Genomic DNA, 22,296 nt, shown 5'->3' on the forward strand with positions numbered 1-22,296 from the left:
CTCCTGCCTCAGCCTCCCAAGTAGCTGGGACTACAGGCATGTGCCACCATGCCCAGCTAATTTTTTCTATATATTTTAGTTATGTGGTTAATTTCTTTCTATTTTTTAGTAGAGATGGGGTCTTGCTCTTGCTCAGGCTGGTCTCGAACTCCTGACCTCAAGCAATCCTCCTGCCTCGGCCTCCCAGAGTGCTAGGATTACAGGCATGAGCCACCACGCCCGGCTAACAGGAAACCTCCTTAATATGGCTTATGATGCTCCTCAGTGTCTAGCCCCCTACTTCTCCTGCCCCATCCTGTATCTCTCTCCTCCATCCATACCCCTACTGACCCTCGTTTTTATTTAATCCCTTCATATATGCCAAATTTCCTCTTAACATACAGTTTTTGTACACACTGTTCCCTCTGCCTATAATTCATTTGACTCATGTGGTTAATGTATCTTTCACCTTTTTAGTCCAAGTACCTTGGTGAAAGTCTCACTCATGAGGTCAAATTCTCCTATATTGCACTAATCATTGTGGCCTCTTTTCTCTTCTTCATACTGTTTATCAAAATTGCAATTTCACATTTGTTTGTGGGAATATTTGATCAACGTTCATCTCTGCCATCAGACTGTAAGCTCCACGTGGATGGGAACCCTGTCTATTCCTGTTCATCATGCCCTATGCTTAGCACAGTGCCTAAGAGACGTTCATTCAATTCGATAAAGTGTGTGGAATAAATGAAACATGACAAGTAAAGAGTGATGAACTTCACCTAGGGGAGGGTTGGGATAACGTCACAGCAGAGGTGTCAGCTGTGTTGGCTCTTGAAGGATATACACGGATAATCATATGTCAAGCAGGAGGACCACATGAGCAGAGACAAAAAGAAATGAAACAGCGTGACATCGCTCAGTATAACTTAAGCTGTGGGTGTGATCTGTTTTGAGGAGGGGACTAGAAAAGTGGCAGAAAAGAGGCTGAAGAGATTCAGGGACTATACCACAGAGGGCCTTTTGTGCTCTGCAAAGCAATTTGGACTTTTGCCACGGGAAATCACTGAACGGTTGTAAAAAGGGAGTAAAATGATGATCAGATTTGCATTTTAGAAAAATCACTCTCCTGGTAGTGTGAAGGATGTCCTTGATAGGTTAATATTGGAGACAGGGTGGCCAGTTAGAAGGCCATCTACCAGTCTATGTGAGAGATGATGAGGCACAAACCAAGGCAGGAGGAGCGGAATAAGTGAAGCGGGCAGTTTCAAAAGACATTTAGGAGATGAAAACGATTGGCAATGGAGAATAAGAAGAGAAATCAAAGCATATCACCCTGTTCTCTGGACAGCTCGTAGGGTGGTGGCGATCAACCAAGTCAGAGAGCATAAAATGAGAAGTGAACTTGGGTAGATGTCCGGGTGTGTTTTTAAACCTATTGAGGTTTAGTACCTGAGAGTCAGATTCCTGTGCCTGAATGATGGTTGTCTTCCAAAGTCCTTTTTCCTCCTCTCTCATCTAATACCATTTCAGCTTAGCACATAACCACCACTAGTTGCCTTGCAGCTAGGTGTAGCCATACGACCAAGTTCTTGATGATGCAATAGGAGCAGAAGAGTACAACCTCTGTGTCATTTGCTTAAGAAGAAATTGCTTGTCCTGAATTTCTGCTTGGATAACCAAGAGGTGGGTTAGCTTTAACTACACAAATGAAACAACAATTTAAGAGAAGGCAGGAAAACAATATGGCGATGGAGCAGACAGGCCAGCTCAATCATTCCCCTTGTTGGATCACTTATTCTGTGAAAAAGAAATAACTTTTATTCATTTAATCCATTGTATACTGGAGTCTCATTTTTTTTTATTTCAGAATTTTACGGGGATACACACGTTTTGGTTACATAGTTTGCTTTTGTACAGTTTGAGTCGAAGTTATCAGTGTATCCTTCAGCCAGTTAATGTGCATTGTACCCAGTAGGTGTGAATTTACCCTGGAGTCTCATTCTTAAGGAAGCTTATTTTATGCCCTAAATAATACAGACATTTCAATAGAGATATCAAGTAGACAACTGACTACACAGGTCTGGACCTTCAAAAAGAGGTCTAGACTGACAATGGATAATTGATATCCATTAGCACATAGACAGTAGTAGTTAAAACCAAGGGAAAAGAATAAAAAAGAATCAGTCTGAAGAGAGATCTGGATTTGCATCTTGGCGCCATCTCTTACAAGTTATATGATTTTTGAGTAAGTTACATCTATGAACCTGTATTAAATAGGTATGTGATAAAACCTATGTTAATTAAGGTAGCACTAGCTGCTATAAAAGATAAATCTCCACATCTCAGTAGCTTAAAAAAATGAAACTTTATTTCTCATTCATATAAAGTCCAGGTGCATATTCAGCAGGACTCAGCCTCCTTCATCCAGTGGCTCTTCCTCCTCTAGGGTCTTAAAGTCCTTCATTTACAGCCATTTCCCTTCCATAGTCCATAGTGGGAAAGGTTCACATGCTTCTTAACCACTTTTGCCTGGAAGTGACATACACATTTCATTGCTGAGACAATCACTTGATCCCAACTGGATGCAAAGGAGCCTAGGAAATGCTGTACCCCTAGCAGTCACTTCCCAGCAGAAAAGCTATCCAATGGAAATGGTGCATGAATCCTTGGTGAAGCAGCAGCTGCAATAATAATCTTCCCTGTTTTGTCATAAGGACGGAAAGTGAAAATGGATGGATAATATACCTACCAGTCTATCATGCCTAAGGGTGCCTAAACAATGTGAGCTTCACCATCTTCCCTGTTAGTTCTCCCTCTTCCTCCATTCTAAAAAATATACTTTTACTGTGTTTCCAACTGGTCTTCTATTTTCCCATTTCTGTGTCTTTATTCATATTCTCACCTTTATATGCAAAACCCTAAGCACATTTCTTCCTTTTTCTGCTCCACCAGTTCCACCTATACCTACTTTTAAAGACCAATCACAAAGCAATCTCCTGGAGCAAGCTTTCTATAATTCTTCATGGCCAGATTAAACTCCTCTGAACCACTATCTAGTGCTTATAACCTTTTCACTGAGCACTCACCAGGTGTTGTTTTGGTACTATAGCAATATGTGTACTCACCCATCCTGACGACCCCTGAGCCTAAGATGTCAATTCCCTGAAGGCAGCAACTGCATCTAGCTCCTCTGCATTCAAAGTGATTAAAATAGCAAACTGGATTTAGACTCTGATTTTAAGAGAGCAAAACTTAAAGATTTGAGGTCTCCTCACAAAGAGTGAAGAGGTAAACATTTATTCAGGCAACTCTGGAAAGGAGGAATAAAGTGGTTTGTCTCAAGCACTTCAGGTGACTACCCGAATGATTGGGATACTATTATATTTCTTTTTTCACTTTGTATAACTATGAGGAAGCATGTGTGGTAAGACTGGCTTATGAATAAAGCACGTACTTAACGAACAATAAGGCAACATATCTTTAAATATTATGATACCTAAGAAAAACAAACAGTTTTGAAGAGGCTCCTTTCAGAACTCTTTATGTGCATGAATCAAGGTAGTGATGTGGCAGTTTTCTGGGTAATTTGATAACTGTCAACAACCACACTATTTAAATCCATCCATCAGATGGATACACCACTCTTGAGTTATCTGAGCAGTCACTTTGTTCTATTTAGATATAGCCACTGCTTGAGGCAAAGAAGAAAAAAAAGAAAAGAAAAGAAAAAAAACAGGTAATGGGGCTTATTTAGCTCACCAAGAATGTCCATATTTTCCATTTTCCAACAACTATCCTGGTAAAAGTAGGCAATACATAGGAGATATTTTTCAGCAAATAATTTCATTGTACACACCTAACCAAAGGCTGGGTTTCCCTCAAATAATACTCAGCCTTCTGTGCAGGGAGGTGGCATGTGATCCTCTCTCACGCTGCCCTTCTCATACCAAATGCTCCAAGGTAGTCTCGGAATCCCTAAAGAATGCTAACACAACTCATCAGCCCTAACCATCTCCCAGCTGGAAAGACCACAGACACATCCAGAGACCCACTCCACATCCAAAATCTCACCCAATCCAGGGCCTCTGAAGACATCCCAGAGCTGATCTATATCCCTGGACAACAGATCATCGACTCAAGTCTTCCCACTGCTTGTCCGAGATCCCAGTGCTCACGACGATATCGCAAAATACTACCCTGGCGAGGGAGGTGCAGTGGGATTCCATTTTGGTCACACAATCCATATCTCCACCAGTGCCACTGGGCCTTTCAGGGGTCACAGGAGTTCACTGAAGTGTTCTCTATAGCACTAGACACAAGAGTTGTTCTTTATACAAAGGATGCTGTGATAAGTCTAGAAAACATCACATACCACTATCTTCCCTAAGATACTCATAATATGTGTAGCACATTCAAGGCTCTGAAATGTCCTGTAGTGAAGAAATCTGTAGAACCCATTATTTCACAAATTTATTTGTATATAAGAAAACTTTTGGGACAAAATACCTAGTAATATCTTTCCTCTATAGACTGAGGGTTGATTCCATGAGGTCAGGGACCATGCTGTTTTGTTCATTGCTGTTCTTTAAATGCTTAACATGGTGTTTGACACTGTAATAAATATTTGATGAATTAATGAATATTCCATGGAAGTAGGGTCCCATAGAACTAGCTTTGTAAAACTACGTCATAAAAACATTGCATGTTTATGGAACACTTCAAAGAAGGACAATGTCCCCAAACTGGAAGATCACATTGAATCTCTTAGTTAAATCCCAGCTTGTGAGGTAACTATTAAGAGTACATTGGCATTTATCACATGTGGTCAGAAAACTTCTCCTTTCCCCTCAAACTATCTTTTCTTAGTGTCAAATTAGCCCAAACGAATATTTCAAGATATACAGTATTAATATCTAGACCAGCGATGCTTAAAATTTACTGTGTATAAGAATCTCTTGAGGGTACTGTTAAAAATTTTGAGTCCTGGGGATTCAGTGTTTCTAGAGCAGAGCCTAGGACTCTACATTTTACACAAATATCCCAGGTTATTTCAACATAGCTGTTCAGGTGCGATGCACACTCAGCAATGCTGATCAAGAGACTTCCATGGAATTAGAGGCCTGAATTTGAGTTCCAGATCTGTAACCCCACTAGTTGTGTGGTCATAGGCAAAAAATCTCTAAGTCTCACTTCCCTTTCTGTGGGATCCATAGCACACTTCTTAGCCTACCTACCTAGCTACCTCCCCACCTACCTCATAGCACCATATAAGGAGAGAGCATTTATAACACTCTGCCTTGGATCCCAGCAGGTAGTCAACACATATTGTTCAATGAATCGATACATTTGCAGTTATTTCAACATTCTACCATATTAAACAAACCATATCACAGAAAGTGTTTCTGCTGGTTATTTAAAGACAAATAAAATAACCGGACCAACTGTGCTGTACACACCCATGTCATCAGCCTGGCAAACTGCCCCACAGTACATCTGGCTCATGCTTATGGACACAATGTTGGCCAAATCACGGTGAGGGCCAAGCTACATGACATTGGCCACAACACATCGAATATTAAAATATTTTCTCTTCTTGGTACCAGACCTTCAAAAAGCAACTCTTCAATCTTAAGTAGGCAGATAGCTAGAAAAACTCTTTGGTTGGTATCAACACATTTACAAAAGGAAGGTCCTTGTTTATTATGCATCTTCATTAATAATAAGTAACCATTGTTCAAAATTAGAGTGCACTGGAATACATGTAACTATAATATGGTACTCTGCATATTTAATTCTCTCTCCATTCAGGAGAACTTTCTGGAGCCTACAGTACTCGGGGTGATTGCTATGAACACTGCCCAACTTCAGTGCATGAATACTTTGAAAGCACTAGATATCGGGTTATTTGCCAACTTCCTGGCATATTTTGAAGCCTACTTTTTGAAATAGATCTGATATTACTTGTTATTTACCTTTCATGCATAAAAGTAAGGAAACAAATTCTATAACTGAAAGATCTCTTCCTAAAAGATGAATTATTAGAGATTTCCAATTAGTGTGATGCTGACTACATTTCCTATATATTAATATTCATTTCCTTTTCATGCTGGTTTTTCTCACCCTTCTGATTTTAAACACTTAAGTTGTAAGTGCTGGTTCTATGTCTCGTTGCTCTGGGGTTAATGCTAGCAGCAAAAGAACTTTGCAAACCTAAATTCGTCCCACAACGTTCATTTTCTATGTGTATTTTTGCTCCTTCTGCTTAGTATTCTGGTTATAATCTATTTTTATTGTCTGTGTTTTATGTTAGCAGTAATAAAAGCGACTGATGACAGGGCTTATACAGGTAAACACGTGAAGGAATCAAGCCAAGATGGGTCAAAAGATGGTAGTGAAGACTCAGCTTCAGCTGATGGTTTTCATAAAAGAAGGCAGGAAAGAAGCCCCAGGGTAGCTAGACCTTTCACTGCTTCCAGAGAAGTCTTGTACACAACAGGTACTCAATAAATATTTGTTGAATAAATTAATACAGAGATTCAGATATTCATCTGAAATCTCTAGATTTTTCATTTTAAGCAGCACAAGGTAGTAGGTAAGAACATGGACTCTGGAGCAAGACTGCATGGGTTCAAAAATCTAGCTCTGCCACTTAACAGCTATATGATGTTGGGCAAGTTATGGAAAAACTCCATGCCGCAATTTTCTCAACTGTAAAATGGGGAGGGAGGAGGAATAACAAAGCCTGGCAGGATTGTTTTGAAAATTTAATTTTTAAATATTTTTTAAGTCTTAGAACCCTATCTGGTAGAATTATAAGTGCTACATTAACAAGAAAACACACACTAAAATGTCAAAATTCCTTATCAATATGCCTCTTATTTAGATAACATTTTCACATATATTATGCCATTTTATCCTCATCATAACTAGTGAATAAAGGTGTTACTCTGGAGGAAACTGAATTTCCCCTGGGATACTTCAGGATTTGTTCAGGGTGAAAGCCGTGCCTGTACTCACTGGCCATACGGAGCACTGCGCACAGGTACTTACTTACAATGTGTCTAGTGGTTTGCCCAAGAGCACACTGTATACAGTGACATATGCAGAAATCTAATCCAAGACCACTGATGGACAAACTCAGAGGTCTCTAAACCAGTGTTCACTATAGGCCTTCTTACTCAATCACCAAATAATTAAATAAAATGAAGATCTGATTCAAACCACTATGTGGATTATTTTTAATCAATAAATTAATTGCCCAATCAATAAATTAATTGCCCTCAAAAGCAACCAATTTGAGATAATAGGCAAAGCCTTTACATTCAATAACGTCCATTTAAGTCCTTACTCTTTTATTAACTCTTGTTTTCGAAATGTTTTGCAATGATTTAGTTTTTCTTCTTTCTGGCTCCAAGACCTTTCTCCCAGGAACTTTACATGCATGTCACCTGATTACCCAGTCCTGTGCATTAGAAACTGCTAAGGTAAGAACACGTTGTCAACCTTTTGATTTTCCTGGTTGTTGTTGGTTTAAGGCAGATCCTTAATGTTATTTAAACAGAAAAGACTATTTGAAATTTCTTGGTAGATGAATTTGATAATGATAATTTTAAAAAAACAGCTACTGTCATCTTGAGATAAAAGAACTCATTCACTAGGGTAGACATCTTATCTGAATAACTCCAAGACTTCTTCAAAGAAAAAGGTCAATGTAGCCCTAGCTGTTTCCTTTTTCTGAACAGCAGTAACTTTACATACTCCCTGATAATCTGCATTTGATAAGGTTGTTGTTTGGGCTTTAAAGAAGATTCTTCTCTTTACTTAGGGTTTAGAGTTTTAAACTTTTGTGTTGCTTAAAATTGGAGTTTTCTCATGAATTCAGAATGTATCTATTATTAAAAATAACTACTGCTGGCCAGGCTTTGTGGCTCATGCCTCTAATCCCAGCACTTTGGGAGGCTGAAGGAGGAGGATTGCTTGAGGCCAGGAGTTCAAGACCAGCCTGGGCAACATAGTGAGACCCCATCTCAACAACAACAACAACAACAACAACAGAAAATTAGCCAGCTGTGGTGGTGCATGCCTGTAGTCCTAGTTATTGAGGAGGCGTAGGTGGGAGAATCACTTGAGCCCAGGATTCAATGTTACAGTGAGCTATGACAGTGACACTGCACTACAGCTTAGGCCACAGAGTGAGACCCTGTCTCAAAAAAACAGAAACAAAACAAACAAACAAACCTACTGCTGAATTGGAATTCATCAAAATCAAATATGTTTATGAATAACAGGGCACTATCAAGAAAGTGAAAAATAATCCACAGAATTGGAGAAAATATGAATATTTGAAAATCATATATCTTATAGGGGTCTAGTATTCAGATTACATCAAGAACTCTTACAACTCAACAACAAAAAGACAAACAACCCGATTTTAAAATGAACAAAGGCCCCGAAGAGACATTTCTCCAAAGCGGATATACAAATGGCCAATAAGCACACGAAAAGGTGATCAGCATCATTGGTTACTAGGAAAATACAGATCAAAGTAACAGTGAGATACTACTTACACCCACTAGTATGACTATCATAGGGAAAAAAAAGGAAAACAAGTGATGAGGAGTGGAGAAATTGAATCCCCTCATACATTTTTGGTGGGAATGTAAAATTACACAGCAGCTGTGGAAAGCAGTATGGTGGTTTCTGAAAAACATTATACCCAAGAGAACCAAAAACCTAGGTTTAAATAAAAATTTTGTACACAGGTGTTCTGGGCAGTATTATCCCTATACCCAAAAAATAGAAACAACCCAGATGTCCATCCACTGATGAATATATAAACAAAATGTGGTATATCCATACAATCGATTGTTATCCAATCATAAAGAGGAATGAAGTACTGATATGTTACAAAATAGATGAACCTTGATAATGTTATTCTAAGGCAGCAGACAAAAAAGGGCAAATGTTAAATGATTCCAATTCTAAAATGCTCAGAATAGGCAAATCCACAGGAACAGAAAGCAGATTAGTGGTTGCCAGAGGCTGGAAGGGAAGGAGAAATGGGGACTGAATGCACTTAATAGGTATGTGGTTTCCTTTCGGGGTGATAAGAATGTTCTGGATTTAGATGGTGGTGATGGTTGCAGATCATTGTGAATGTAGTAAAAAGCCATAAAATTGTATGCTTTAAAATGGTTAATACGGTGAATTTTATGTTACATGAATTTTACCTTGTTTAAAAAAAACAAATACTGACTTGAGCCCCCAGTGGCAGAAGCAAGAAGCTTCTCCCCATACAAAATAATTTCTCACAATGTATCACCCACATGATTTTAAAGAGTGAAATACTGCATCTAGAAGATCAACAGCTGACAAGTTGTCCTTAGTCCCTTTATTTCATTGTGCCATTGTCAGCAGCCCTTTGCTCTTGAATGGCATTTTTGGTTTGTCACTTTGTCAGTAGAAACTTCAAGTTTTCTGATATTACATTTCCAAATGTTCCCTGTCAATAGTTTAGCCAATTTGGCCATCACTAATTAACGAGTATGTGTGAGAACCTTCTCCTTTCTAAATTACACTAAAATGTCTACTTCAAAATAATTGAATATTAATTACTCTGGTAAGAGCAGAGAGACGATTTTTCAGAAATAAGTAATGTGAATCTTTCTTGAATTTACATGAGATAGATGAATCAGAAGCAATGGTGTATCTGATAAAAAAAAGAATGTTGAAAACTAATTATTCAGCAAGCCTCCCTGAAAAAGCATACATTTTCTCTCACAAATAAATGTCTTTTTTTACTATTAAGATGTCTGTAATAAAATATGGCTTAAATAAATGGGTCAGTAGAATATACTATATACTCCAAATTTATTTTTTCTGAACTGCAAACTCTTAACAAGCTGTGAAAGTGAAAAAGTTGGAAAAAAAAGCTGGAAAAAATCTCATTTCAATACATACTTGTTAAAGCAGTTCATGGTAGATTCAGTTAGATTAGAGAATATAATTATAAAGAAGTATGGTAAAGTTACATAAAAAGTTCTGAAAATAAGTCCAGTTGTCAATTAATGTCAAAGGTACAATTTCCTGAAGTTATGTTAAATACCTGAACTATAATTTTTAAATACATTAAAGAATTTTTCTCTATATAGTCATGTTTATCTTTCATGACATGTCTATTTAAATGTTAATATAACCAGGTTTATTCCAAACAGGCAGAAGAGGAAAAAAAGAGAACAAGTATTTTAATAATACAAGTTAAAAAAAAAACACATCACTTTCATCTCAAGCATGTGTCTAACTCAGGTGAACGCAAAGGCGGTTTTAGCTAGAACTACCTGGAGAACTGTGGTGGCAGTAATCCTGTCCCACAGAATCTAAACCTATCTGGTTCATGTGCTGTTGTTGTAAGGAAACTTGAGAAATATAGAAACTGAAACCAACCTGTTGAAGGTGAATAAGAACTTGATGAAATTAAATGCTTTTACCTTATGTAAAAATTAAGTTAGCTAGAGGAGAACACAGAAGACTTTGCAGGTTGCATTATGTATGCAGTGGTCCAATTCTAAAAACGCTCAGCCAGGCTATAGATCTGAACATGTGGCTTAAAGAGTCACGTAATCTGAAAATTCTATTTCTTCACTTAAGGGGAAAAATGGAGTTAAAACTGGTGAGACATAATTGGAAAGTATCAAGTTCCTTGTCAAATAGGGTCACTTAGTTCTCCCCTGGGTTCTCCCTAACCCCCTCACTCCTGCCATCTAGGTTTCAGGCCTCAGCCCTTTGCCCAGAAATGTGCAAATTTAATGATCAAACTGGAATCCTAAAAGGAGAATGTACTAGGCTCCTTTAAACTCTCATCTCTCAGAAAAAGACGTCCTTATAAGGAAGAACACATAGGTTAGGAATCCCCATTGCTGGAGCTCTGGGGTTACTGACCTAAGAAAGACTGTGTTGGGGATCAGAGAAGAAAGGGAGAAAGAGAAAGGAATTTTTCCAGCTTTTAGGAAAAGTCTGGCCATTGTCTTCATGCATCCATACACACCCAACACCCAGTAATTCTTTATTCCAGTCAAGAGTCTATCTGGGGAAGGGGAAAGGGGCAAGTGGGGTTGGCTCAAAGGCCATTTCAGTCTCCAGATAATGCAGCAACTCTTGTAGAGAGGGCAGGATAATGGTGCGGGATTGCAGGTGGGACTGAGGAAGGCAGGGACTGATATAATCCAGCCGGGAAATTTCAGGGCTCATAAAATTATCTTGACCTGGGATGGTTCTAAGCTGATTATCCCACCCCATCTCCACCCCTAGGGACTTAGCAGCTCAAGGCAGCAGGAAAAGCCCTCATTATTGGTAAAATGGTGGCCACGGCTTATACCCGTGATCTAAGAAGGGCAAGGCCCATGCACAAGTGGGACCAGGTGGTGGCCGCCTCTGTCAAACTCCAGGTGCACCACCCTGTCATTGCCTCTTCTAGGGACTTATACGTAGGTCACAGACCTGACGAATTTATCCCTCTTCCTGCCACTTTCCAGAGTGCCTGGCAAACAAGCTATTTGGGAGAAAACGTAATTTCTTCTTTGCCTAATTGATTTGGAAATAAATAGGCCTCCTCCTTCTCTGCCACCACCTCCCTTCAATACACAAAAAGTTTGTTCTCTAGTTTTGTCTGGATGGTGGAAATGACATCTTTACTCACACTGGGAAAGAGAACTTGGGGGTCCTTCCTACCTAGAGCCCCAGCCTATGAGTAAAGCCCCAGGGGTCTGCAGGCCAGGCAATAGAAGGCAAAGGCGGAAGAACAGGCCAGAAAGGAATCTGCGGTGGGACAGAGAGGTCTGGAAGGGTCGGGCTGACACAGCAGCATAGAAAGCTGAGCCGGAATCGCTAGTTCTACGTTTCCATCAAAGGCTTGGCAAAAGCCCTACTGGCTCACAAAATTCCTAAAAGCAGAATGATTTCGGCGAGCACTCTTCTTCCCCCACAAGCCGGGAGCCAGGCGCTGCCCTCACCTTCAGACCCCAGAGTTTACGCCAAAGAAGAATGGCCCGGGGTGCTGACAGGGCGCGCTAGGCCTTCAACTTTGGGCCAGTACCTGAGCGACGCCTGTTGTAGAAAGACTGGGGACAGGGTACTTGAATGTCTCTGCGGGTCGGGAGTTGGGGAGAAATGACACTCAGTGGGAGACTCACTAGCTGGCCAGGGAACCCGGGTGTGAGGTGAGATTGTTCCTGGGCTCGCCGCTCCTCTCTCAAAGATCATGTTCTTTTCAATAGGAACAAGAAGGAACAACAGCTAGCAAGCGGTCTTTGTTATTGTTATTGCGTCTTTCCTTTCATCCTGTCTTTCCCTTCTCTCTGTTCTCTTTACTTCCGTCTTCCTCACTTGGATCTTGTTCTCTCCTTCCTTCTTTCCCTTCCCCTTAGGGTTTAGGACACAGACCAGCGGCCCAGACATCCCGCGACCAGAGAGCTGAGTGGCACATACTGTCGAGGAACGGGTTAGAGGAAAGAGCTACTAAGAAAGACATCGAGCCTCCAGTTCCTGAATTCCGACGTTTAGGGGTCAGTGCCACCGATTTCTGACTATTAAGTTGGACTAAATTTCGCATCTACCCATATCCCCGAATGCGGCCCAGGCATAGGGGCAGAAATTTCCTTCTGCTTTTAACTTGGCGGTTAGGTTTTTGGAAGCAGTTTAGGGAGGGCCGGGGTGAGAATCTGGGCAGCTCAGGGTCAGATGTGGCCCCGGCTCCTGTCTGAACCAGATTGCTTGCTGCAGCGAGAGCTCGGCAGGGAAGCGGGGACCCCGGCTGGGAACAGACTCTCCCCACCCCCCAGCGTTTGTTTGACAAGGACCTGCGGGCGCACACCCCCCTGGGGAGTAGACCTCCTCTGTGTGACACCCACACAGACCCGTGCTGGCACTTCTCCCTCCCTCCGCCAGCCTATCTGCAAAAGCCATCTGGGCACTTTTGGGGGAATGCGGCCAAAAGGGCCTTCCTTCTATGACATCCACCGTGGAAGGACAAATTGGTGGCGCATAAGAAGTTAATTGAGATGCGCCGAGCGAGGACACAGGGCCCTGCGCGTTCTCCCCTCTCTTGTTCCCAACTCCTCCCCACGCCCGCCCTCGGCTCTCATTTTTGGCCGCAGATCCAAGCCCAGGGTTAATTTCAGTCACAACCTTCCCCACACTCCGCAAGTTGTCCCTCGGCCCAGGCGGGAAAGGGTACTTTGACCCACCGTGCGCGAGTTTAAAACCCCCCGCCGCGCGCCTGCGAGAAGGAGCGCCGGCCCGGCTCGGCGCGCGGCGCTTCCCGGCGACAGAGACGCGCGCCGCGGCGCTCCTGCAGCGCGGGGCCCGGGGAGCCTCGCCAGCCTGCCGCGCTGCCGGCCCCGTGACGTTTGATTTCTAAAACACAGAAGCATCGTCTGCGGCGCCGGCCTGCAGACAAGGTCTGTAGGACAAGGTCAAGGCCTACGGACCGACTACCGCGACCCGCTTGCACCTTTGCCCTTGCCGCAAGCGAGTCCTGTTCCCAGCCGCTGGAAAAAAGGCTTCGCAGAGCCCAGTTTATCTGGAATTTAGGGACCTGACCCTGACTCTTTTTTCTGGCCAGCTGCAGCCTGCGCCTAAGTCCTTCCTCCACTTTCCCTCCTTTCCGCCCAGGGCGGCCCTGAGATTTTGATCAAGACAAATCTGTCGCCGCGTCGCACCGGGATGGTCCCAAAGGGCCAGGCTTCGTGGGCACCGCGCCTTCGCCTCGCGGCCGGAGCCACTGCGGAAGGAAAGGTCTGGGTCGGGACGCACCTCGTCCCCTCCCCCAGTGCGCGGGGCCGCGCTCCGGGCAGGCTCCAGCACGCGCTTTTCCTCCTCCTCACCCACACCCGCCCAGCCCCGCACACTTTTCCTCTTTATGAAACACGCGCGCCCACCCCGCCTCCCACGTAAGGGCCAGTGCGGTCTCTTTTTGTGCCCAGATGCAAACTCAGCTGGAAGTTGAGAGCGAGGCCAAAGAGGTGAGGGGCGGGTAACAGATACACGGAAATAGAGAATGAGAAGAAAGAAATCAAAGAGGGAGGAGGGACAAGAGAAAGCGAGAGAGAGGAGCTGGAGGTCGAAGGGGCAGAAGCGGAGGCGAAGGACCTGCGCGGGGGCCTGGGCGCGGTGGCAGCCGAGCGACAGCGCCTCCCGCGCGCCTTCCCTCCCGCGCGCGCAGAGCGGGGTCAGGCGCGGACTCACATGCCGGGACTGCAGAGCGGCTCTCTCGGCTACTCTGACAGGGTGTTTCGGAAGCTCCCTGAGGTCTTTTGCCTGGCTGCCTGCCGCGTGAGGGCAGGAATGAAACAAATCACGGGACACGACCCAGACGGGCCGCTCGGCGCGGCGGGGATCGCTCTCACTTCGCACAGGGAAGCGGGCGCGGGGATTCGGGCAGCAGCGTGTAGCCTATAAATAGCAAACTTTTAGACGGAATCAACTAACAAATGAGAGGAGCGGGCGTGAATTTGCGCAGGATTCCCCCTTTCCGGGGACGACCCGTTCCTCCCCCCAACCTCCTGCGCAGTAGTCGGGAGGGGACACATTTGGAGAGCGCTGGAATTTAATTTTACTAGAATTTACAGTAGTAGTGTTACTTTTGCATGGGGGGTGGAGGAGAACCACGATGTCTACCTGACCCTACTCCTTTCCCACCGCCCCCCGCCCCGCCTCGCAGCCCACAGCTACTGACACGTGGAAGTGCGAAGGCCTGGGGGGGCACAGCTCTTAGGGGGTTGGCTGTTGGAGCGAGAAGGGGGAGGAGGATCTGGAGCGGGTTTCCTCAGGAGCGCGGGAACGACTGGAGGGAAAGCTGGAAACTGTGCCAAGATTTGGGGTTTTCTTGAGATGCCAGGACAGGAATTTAGGTAATCCTGAATTTGGGGGGAGTGCGAAAGGGTGTGTTCATAAGGCAGACAGGAGTTCCCGCAGTGCAGGTTTCCTTTCCCTGGTGCAAAGATAACCCTCCGGTGCTAGCTACCCGCCCCCCCGCTCCGCTTAGCAACTTTACTTGAACCCTCGGCCCTGGCGGGACCAGAAGACGGAAGGGCCACCCCGGGGTTATGTCCTCGCTTGCAGGGGTCGCAAGATCTGGGGGAAAATCGTCCTACCGGAAGGCTCTGGAGGGGTCTTCCTCACCAGCGCCGCTCCCTCCTCCCCCCGGCGGCCTCCCGGGGCGGGACTCTTCTAGCAGCCCTCTCGCACCTGCCAGCCATAAGGGATCCGTTTGGGAGGCCCGAACGCAAATCGCCGTCCACCTGCCCCCGTTCTTTGGCTGGGGCCGGGTTGCAAGTGGTGATTGGCTTAGTTCGATTTTCATTTTCCTTCTAGGTGCTTCCTCAAAAATAAACCCCCCCGAAGACAACAGACACTACCTGCCCGATTCAAGAGATTGCCTCGCTAAATTTATCCTGGATGTCGCACACAAGCCAGGGTCAATAGGATAGTCAACACAGGTGGGCGTGGGGTTTGGAGAAATTGGAGACACTGCAGCTGAAGCCAGGTACGGGGGGAGGAGGGTCCGCAGGTGAAGGGAGGTTGACCTGCTCCGCTTTGGAAGCCCTGTTCTGCCCCTCAGGCCTGCGGAGTGGGGGCTAAGCCCGCGCAGTGGGCCTAAAGGCGGCCTGTAGCTGGGGGTAGGGAGGAGGGAGCCAGAGGACCGTGCTGCTTTTTCTTTCCATTGCTCCACCTCCTATACAAGAAAGGTCAAGTGCATAACCGCCTACCCGTCCTCCCAGGGCGAAAACCGTAGAGGGTCCCCGACGCAGCTGGAGGGGGCGTTGCTGCCCCCAATCGCGCTTTTCCTAACACCACTCCCCGCCAGTTACCTCTCCGTAAACGCAAAAGTTATTTTGTTTGTCCCAAAATGCAGAGGAGTTTGGAAAGAGTGGAAAAGGCAGAAGTGCTAAGGGGGTCACGGCGGCAGCAGCTCTGCCCGCGGGGTGCGCCCGCTGCCCCGACTGCACACAGGCAGGGGCGCGCGCGTCTTCCTCTCCAGCCCCCGCGGAGTCAGGGTTGGGGCGCCGGGGCTGACAGATGCGCTCCCCAAGCGGCCTCAAGGGCCAGGGAGCCCGCGGTGCGGCCCCTCGGCTCCAGCCCGGAGCGCGCTTAAGGGTGCTTCCAGACGGGGCTGGACGGAGCCCAGGCTTCCCGGGGGCACCCCTGCCTAGCTTGCGCGACCCACGCGACGTACCTGTCCCGGCCTTCCCGCTCCAATGGCTGACCCGCTTGGGGAGCCCGGCCTGGTGCCCGCCGCCTCCGGAGGAGCCCGCCCTCCCCCTCCTCCTCCTCCTCCTCCTCCTCCTCCTCCTCCTCCTCCTCCTCCTCCTCGCGCCTTCGCTCCCTGGGACGCTGGGTCAGATGCGGGGCGGTCTCTCGCGGGGCATTGGCTTGGGCCACAGTTCCCAGCCAGCTTCTAGGATTTCCGCAGGCCTTGCAGCCCCTTTGTGGGCCCAGGCCAGAGCCTCGCCTTTCACCCTACTCCCCGCCCCAATCCCCTTAGGTCCCTCTGCATCCCTCTCCCAAAGCCCAGCCTTTGAAACTGTAGTAACTCCGCAAAGAAGGCGGGTAGGAAGACCTCCTTGTGGGCCGAGTGTGGGAGGTCGGATCGGGGTGGGGTGGGGTGCTCAAGGCGTTTCTGGAAGGTTCTGGGTGTTCGCACTAGGGGGAACAGGCCCTAGCGGGGCAGAAACGACGGAGGTACAGACAGCATCCCCGCGGCTGTCTTCCGCAGGAGGTTCACGTCCATTGTTTTAATGCCTCCGGGAAAGCTGCCCAGGGTGATAGATCTTTTCAGATCCCATCACTGGAAGAAAAATCCTGGTGATAACGATTATCTCCCGCCCGCGCTATCTCGCCATCGCCCCAATTCATCTCCTTCTCGCTCCAGCCCCTTGGGGAGACAGGGGGGTGTGGAACTGGCAGGGGGACGGGCCAAGCCGCTGCCCTCGGATGGAGCGGAGAGGGAGAGGCACGAAGCCACCTCATTCGTCCCTTTCCGCTCCTGGCTGGGGAGAGAGGACACGGCGGGTTTCTCTTTCTGCCAAGCCTCACGCTTCTTTGAAATGATTTTAGTCTGGTGCTCCGGTCTATCCATATACATTTCCAATCTCATGGCTCATAAACTATTAGCAAAATGGTTTCATTATTCACCTTCTGTATCCTACAAAAGGGAGAAAAGAAGAGAGCGGGAGGAAGGCAGAGTGGGGGTGGGGGCAGTCATCGGACACTAGTTAACAACGATGCCGCCCGCGTTTGAATCATGGCTCAGACTGCCTTCTTCAAGCTGACGCTCAACAAATCTGGTCCGTTTCCAAGGATCTGTGGCCGACCTCTTCTCTCCCCACCCCCCTTTCTCTCTGTCTCTCTCTCCATCCATCACTATCCATCTCTCCCTAATGCTCAGGATTCTAGAAGGACCAGATGAATAGCCAAGATACTGCAAATCCATTATTTGCTTCATTAGGTGTCATCAATAAGGCACGCCCTTTAGATACGACACACATAATTAATTGGTCAGAATTGCTATCCCTGGGCCCCCTTTTGGGTGATGTTGGTGATGGGATCACATGTTATCCCTGAAACTAAACCATACTGAGACAGAAGTCTCAGATGATCACCCAGAAGTTGACTAGAGGTTCAGTGTGGGGTGAAGGTGCTCAACTGGGCTCCAAGTACTTATTTGGCTTCTGCAAGTGGGGAAGGTGAAATGAATGGTGTGTGGATGGGCGGGGGCGTGCGCGCCCGTGCGCGTGCCCGTGTGATCAAGTAGAGGCAGGAGAATGGGGGGGGGGCAAACATTTCAGGGAGAGAAAGAGAAGATGGAGCCAACGGTCCTTACTCGGGGTCTTTGATTCTGAAAGGTGGCAAAGAAAAAAAACAAGAAGAAGAAGAAGAACATTAAATGAGTCAACCCGAAGGAAAACACAGATAGAAGCAAAGTGACTCGTGGAGGCCTGAGAACCGAGCGCAAGGGGCTGAATAAGGTAGAAAACTGCAGGCAGGCGGGAGCTGGCAGATGCAGCCTTGAGCGAGTGCAATCGGGACAAGCTCCTCCAATGGGGTCGATGATGATATTAGGTATCTCCACGAATACTGTTACCTTTCACATACATATTTTTTTTTATCTAGAATGACTATCACCACCACCACCCCAATACAAACACACACTTCCCCTGCACTTTTTGAAAACATAAAGGACGCCAGGCAAGTGAGCGTGCGGTAATTATCCCTGCACAGAGAATCCAATCTGGCTGGGAGAGGCCCCTCTGCGATCGCCGGCGGCGGCAGCGACGCGCGGGCCCGCGCCGGGGCCGGGGATTCCGGGCGCTGGCTAGGTCACCGCGCCGCCCGGCCGCCGCTCGCGCGCTATTTAATATACATGGGGTGGGAACGCAGGGAAGCGGATCTCCGTGCCGGCCCGTCCTGCAGAAAAAGAAAAAAAAAAATCAATTTGCTATTTATTTTTGAAATATATAGATTTAGAGAATTTTTTTTTTCCAGTCCGACCCTCTTCAAGAACGGTGGCCCACATTTAATTACGTCTTTTAATGACTTTTCCCTTATTTGCCATCGCTATTTCGCGTTAAGGGCGGGGGCGGGGTGGAGTTTCTTTGGGGGGTTTTCAATTCTGGTATCTTCAAAAAGATTTGCCGTATGTGTTAATTGCATGCTGTTAAGCACATCTGGGACTGCGTGCTGACCAACTCGGACCAACTTTTAATTAACACATTGACCCGACGAAGAAGCAGCCGCCCGGGCTCCCCCTCGAATTATGTATATTAGCCGCTCGGAAGCGGCTCGGCCCGCGCCGCCAGATGCGTGCGAGGAATTGCCTGCGTCGAGGGGCGGGAGGGGGTGCAAATTGCAACCGTTCGCTCTCTTTCTGGGAACGCTTTTCTCTCGCCTCACCTCCAGGAAAACAACAAAGAGAAAGAGTAAATGACCGGCTCCTGGAGCAAGCTTCTTACATCCTTCAGCGTCACTGGACCCTGGGCAGGGGGTTTGGGGCAATGGGAGGGAAGATCCTCCAAAGCTATTTTCTAACCAGCCTGACTCCGGCCTGAGCGAGGACTTGAGCCTGGGCCCTTTGAATGGACGGAGTTCTGCTAGTGAATATGGGGATGCCCAAGAATCCTGGTGGAAGGAGAGAAGGAGCCACGGGTTGCCTTTTGCAGTTCTGGCCTTCCTCCTCCCAACCTCCTCGCCTTGGCCCGGGGCTTTCTGAGGCTAAGTCATAAACTCCAGGGTCCCAGGTTCGAGAGGAGCAATAGGTAGGTGTACCCCTCCACTCCCACTCACCCTGCTTGGAGTGTGCTGCTGTCAGGCTAGGGCAAAGGAAATTAGTGGCTATTTTGAGAAAGCCAGAGGTCTAAGGTGTTCAGGGGCGATCTTCTAACTAAGGCCAGTCAACCCCAGGTTGGAGGGAGAAAGAAACCTGGAGGGTAACACAGACGATGCCACTTGCAGACATGCAATTTCACCCTAAGCAATTTCATTCAGAATTGATGGCGTTTCGCTGGAGTGGTGCCTTAGAGTGAGTGCCTAGCTTGCTTCCCTGTAGAGCACAAATGCGGGCTAATCCCCAAATACGTACTCATTTTCTCTTTCCGCATCTCATCTCAACTGCTTCGCTCTTTGTAGTGCTTGGCTTCCACATACAAGCCTATAAAAAAATGTCAGAGTGGTATTCCTTCTCCCAGCCATAAAGAAGTTGGAGTGAATCACTCCCAAGTTACCGTTTAACGTCCCCTCCAGGTAACAGTTGAAGTTTCTTGTTTGACATTTTTCATTCCCCAACACAGAACTTTTCAATAAAAACGCAGTGCTAGTGTGAGGGGAAGTATATGTCACAATAAATTCACAGCTATGTGTTCTAACTAGGTCTATGCTTTGGAAAATTTAATGTGACAAGATTGCTCCCCAAATTCCTTCCACCTTTTTTTTTTTTTTGATTCTTATTCTCATTTTTCTTTGTCCTTCCCTTTAGTCTACTTTTCTTATCCCTTTATCAGAGAATCTGCAAATTTTGAGACTAAAAGAATAGGAAAGATAAAGGCAAGAAAATAAAGTTCTATTGCTCAGTATTCCTCTCAGTGCCTCCAGATCTTTTTATATTCAGATAAAGGTGTAATCACCACACATCTTTAGACAGGGAAAAACCAATCAGCTGGTAAATTGCAATGTCCCTTTGCAAAGATAAGGCCTTTGAAAAGTTAGCACAAGTATTGCCCAAACAGCTTATTTTGAGTTTTAGTGGGCCACAGATACTGATTTCAGCTTACAAATTGATCTGCAAAATTGCAGTACACACCTGATATCCAGGGAAAAACAAGAGTTGGGAACTCCAGCTGGTTCTTTTGATTTACTCTGCCTGGTAAGATGTATGCTGGAGTGTTTTGATAAGAAAAAAATAAAAAGAGTCAGCAGTTTGATTTGGAAACTCTTTTATTGCTGAATATGGTTGCAGGTTTAAACTAAAGAATGTGTTTCTGCTGGGGACATTTGCATGACACATCCATATGCATTAGCAGCTGCACGGTGTTATATCATCAGTTCCTGTGAGCATTTATCTTCCCCCCCCTTCTGTCTTTCTTAAAGGAAGTAGGTAAGTGGCTTAGAGGAAAACCATATAGACATTAAAGATGCATAAATCCTCCTATGTCCTTCAGACCCCCAGTACCTAATTGGCCTATAGCAACCTGTTTCTTTCAAAGATTTTGAAATATTTGAAGTAGCTAGCCTCCTTGGTTACTTTTTAAAATTAAAATAATGGATTAACAGTGTATAAAATATAATAAAAGCATTATGCAGAGAAAGGGGCCTTAGTGATTCAACTCTGTATTCCGGGAAAAGGCTGTTGTCATCTGCATCATTCTGCTGATTTGCTTAGTGACTTTCTGGAGAAACTTTTCATTAGATAGATTCTTTACATCATCAGTCTTAACTTCTTAGTACTTGATAGAGGTAATACTTTTGAATCATGATAGCTAAGACCATGCCATGCTGGTGTGTAGATGGTGTCAGGGAGCAAAACAGCAGATCTGGAAGTTGTTTGCTTTTTCAGACATTGTATGACTATACAAGGGCCATTGTCTAATATTCACAACGATTGTCTGCATCTGATCCTACCTAAACTATATTTCATGTGTCTGATTCTCCCTGAATCCCAGTGGTCTGCAGACAGCAGGAGCCACAGTGTCAGACTGAATTCAGAAAAGAAAACTGTGTTCTTATTTTGTTTGATTCTGTTCAGTCACTCAGGATATTTTTAAAAAAATGTACATTTTAACGTTAGGGTAACTAGGAAACATTTAGACCCCAAACCAAAAGATGCAACCTCAGAATATTTTTAAAAATCTTCTCTCATTTCTGGTCAAAGGCAATGTTTCATGGAATTATTTGCAAGTAACTTGAATTATGCTCAGACTTTCTGCTCAAATTTCAAAGTGTGGATGTATTACAAGGTAAAACAAAAATCTTACACAAACACACACATACACAAATACACACACACAAACACAAGGAAACAAAAAGATAATCCTTTCCAGGAATTGTGATGATCAAGGAAGATATCCTACTAGAGATATTATGGTTTTCCTCCATTCTTTGTGGCTTTTTTAGTCACAAGAGAAGGTATTTAGAGAAGAAAATGAAAGGACAATAATTAGTGAAATAGTGCCATCATGTTTTTTTCTAACATATTTGGAACTAATATGCACTATTGTACAAATGTGCATGCACAGTGACATAAATATGCATGAGTCTAAATAATAATCTATTTTTATGTCTTGTTTCCAGATGTTTGCAAATACTACCAGTGCATTGATTTGACCTAACCAAAAGGCAGCTAAGATCTCTGCCATTCAATTAAATCCTAGATGTTTTAGGTATCACATGGAACAACTTCCTCTTGCCCCCCCACTGCACGAAAGTTGTTTGGCTTTTTATTTTTAACTCTTCAGCTTTAAAACAGTAATTCAGCATTATGTGGATAAAAGTGAAAGCAGTTGCTTGATATTATATAGTGAAAGATTTTACCAACTTCATTATTTTACTCAATTATTTCAGTGATAATTAGAACATTCAGTTGTTAGGGCTAGTTAGCTTTAGTTGTTTAGTTTAGAACATGGCCCAGAATTGATCTTGTGGTTAATTGTGTCTGTACTTGAGAGCCATATATCATATCTGCCAACCCAACCAGCCCTGGAAAATTGTGCACCAGAGGTGAATGAATGGAGGGCTAACAGAATGTGGATAAATCTGCACAAACCAAAGAAA

The 22,296-nt window shown here is 45.2% G+C and overlaps 3 long non-coding RNA genes across 3 annotated transcripts in view; 1 reads left to right on the forward strand and 2 right to left on the reverse strand.

Annotated features, from left to right (window-relative positions):
* The window catches only part of LOC123626786, a 249,100-nt gene extending 232,842 nt beyond the window's left edge, over positions 1 to 16,258 (reverse strand). The window contains exons 1-2 of the long non-coding RNA XR_006731009.1: positions 16,211 to 16,258; positions 14,221 to 14,427 (exon numbers count right to left, since the gene is read on the reverse strand). This is a non-coding gene — a long non-coding RNA (uncharacterized LOC123626786). The remainder of the gene's footprint in view (positions 1 to 14,220; positions 14,428 to 16,210) is intronic.
* LOC123626787 lies at positions 2,330 to 3,947 on the reverse strand. The gene is made up of 2 exons (XR_006731010.1): positions 3,836 to 3,947; positions 2,330 to 2,508 (listed from the first exon to the last, which is right to left on the reverse strand). It is a non-coding gene; the product is annotated as an uncharacterized LOC123626787 (long non-coding RNA).
* Positions 13,687 to 22,296, forward strand: part of LOC123626789 — a 60,570-nt gene continuing 51,960 nt past the window's right edge. The window contains exons 1-2 of the long non-coding RNA XR_006731012.1: positions 13,687 to 13,770; positions 15,349 to 15,520. This is a non-coding gene — a long non-coding RNA (uncharacterized LOC123626789). The remainder of the gene's footprint in view (positions 13,771 to 15,348; positions 15,521 to 22,296) is intronic.

This window comes from Lemur catta, chromosome 23 (genome assembly GCF_020740605.2).
Source record: "Lemur catta isolate mLemCat1 chromosome 23, mLemCat1.pri, whole genome shotgun sequence".
Classification (NCBI taxonomy): domain Eukaryota; kingdom Metazoa; phylum Chordata; class Mammalia; order Primates; family Lemuridae; genus Lemur; species Lemur catta.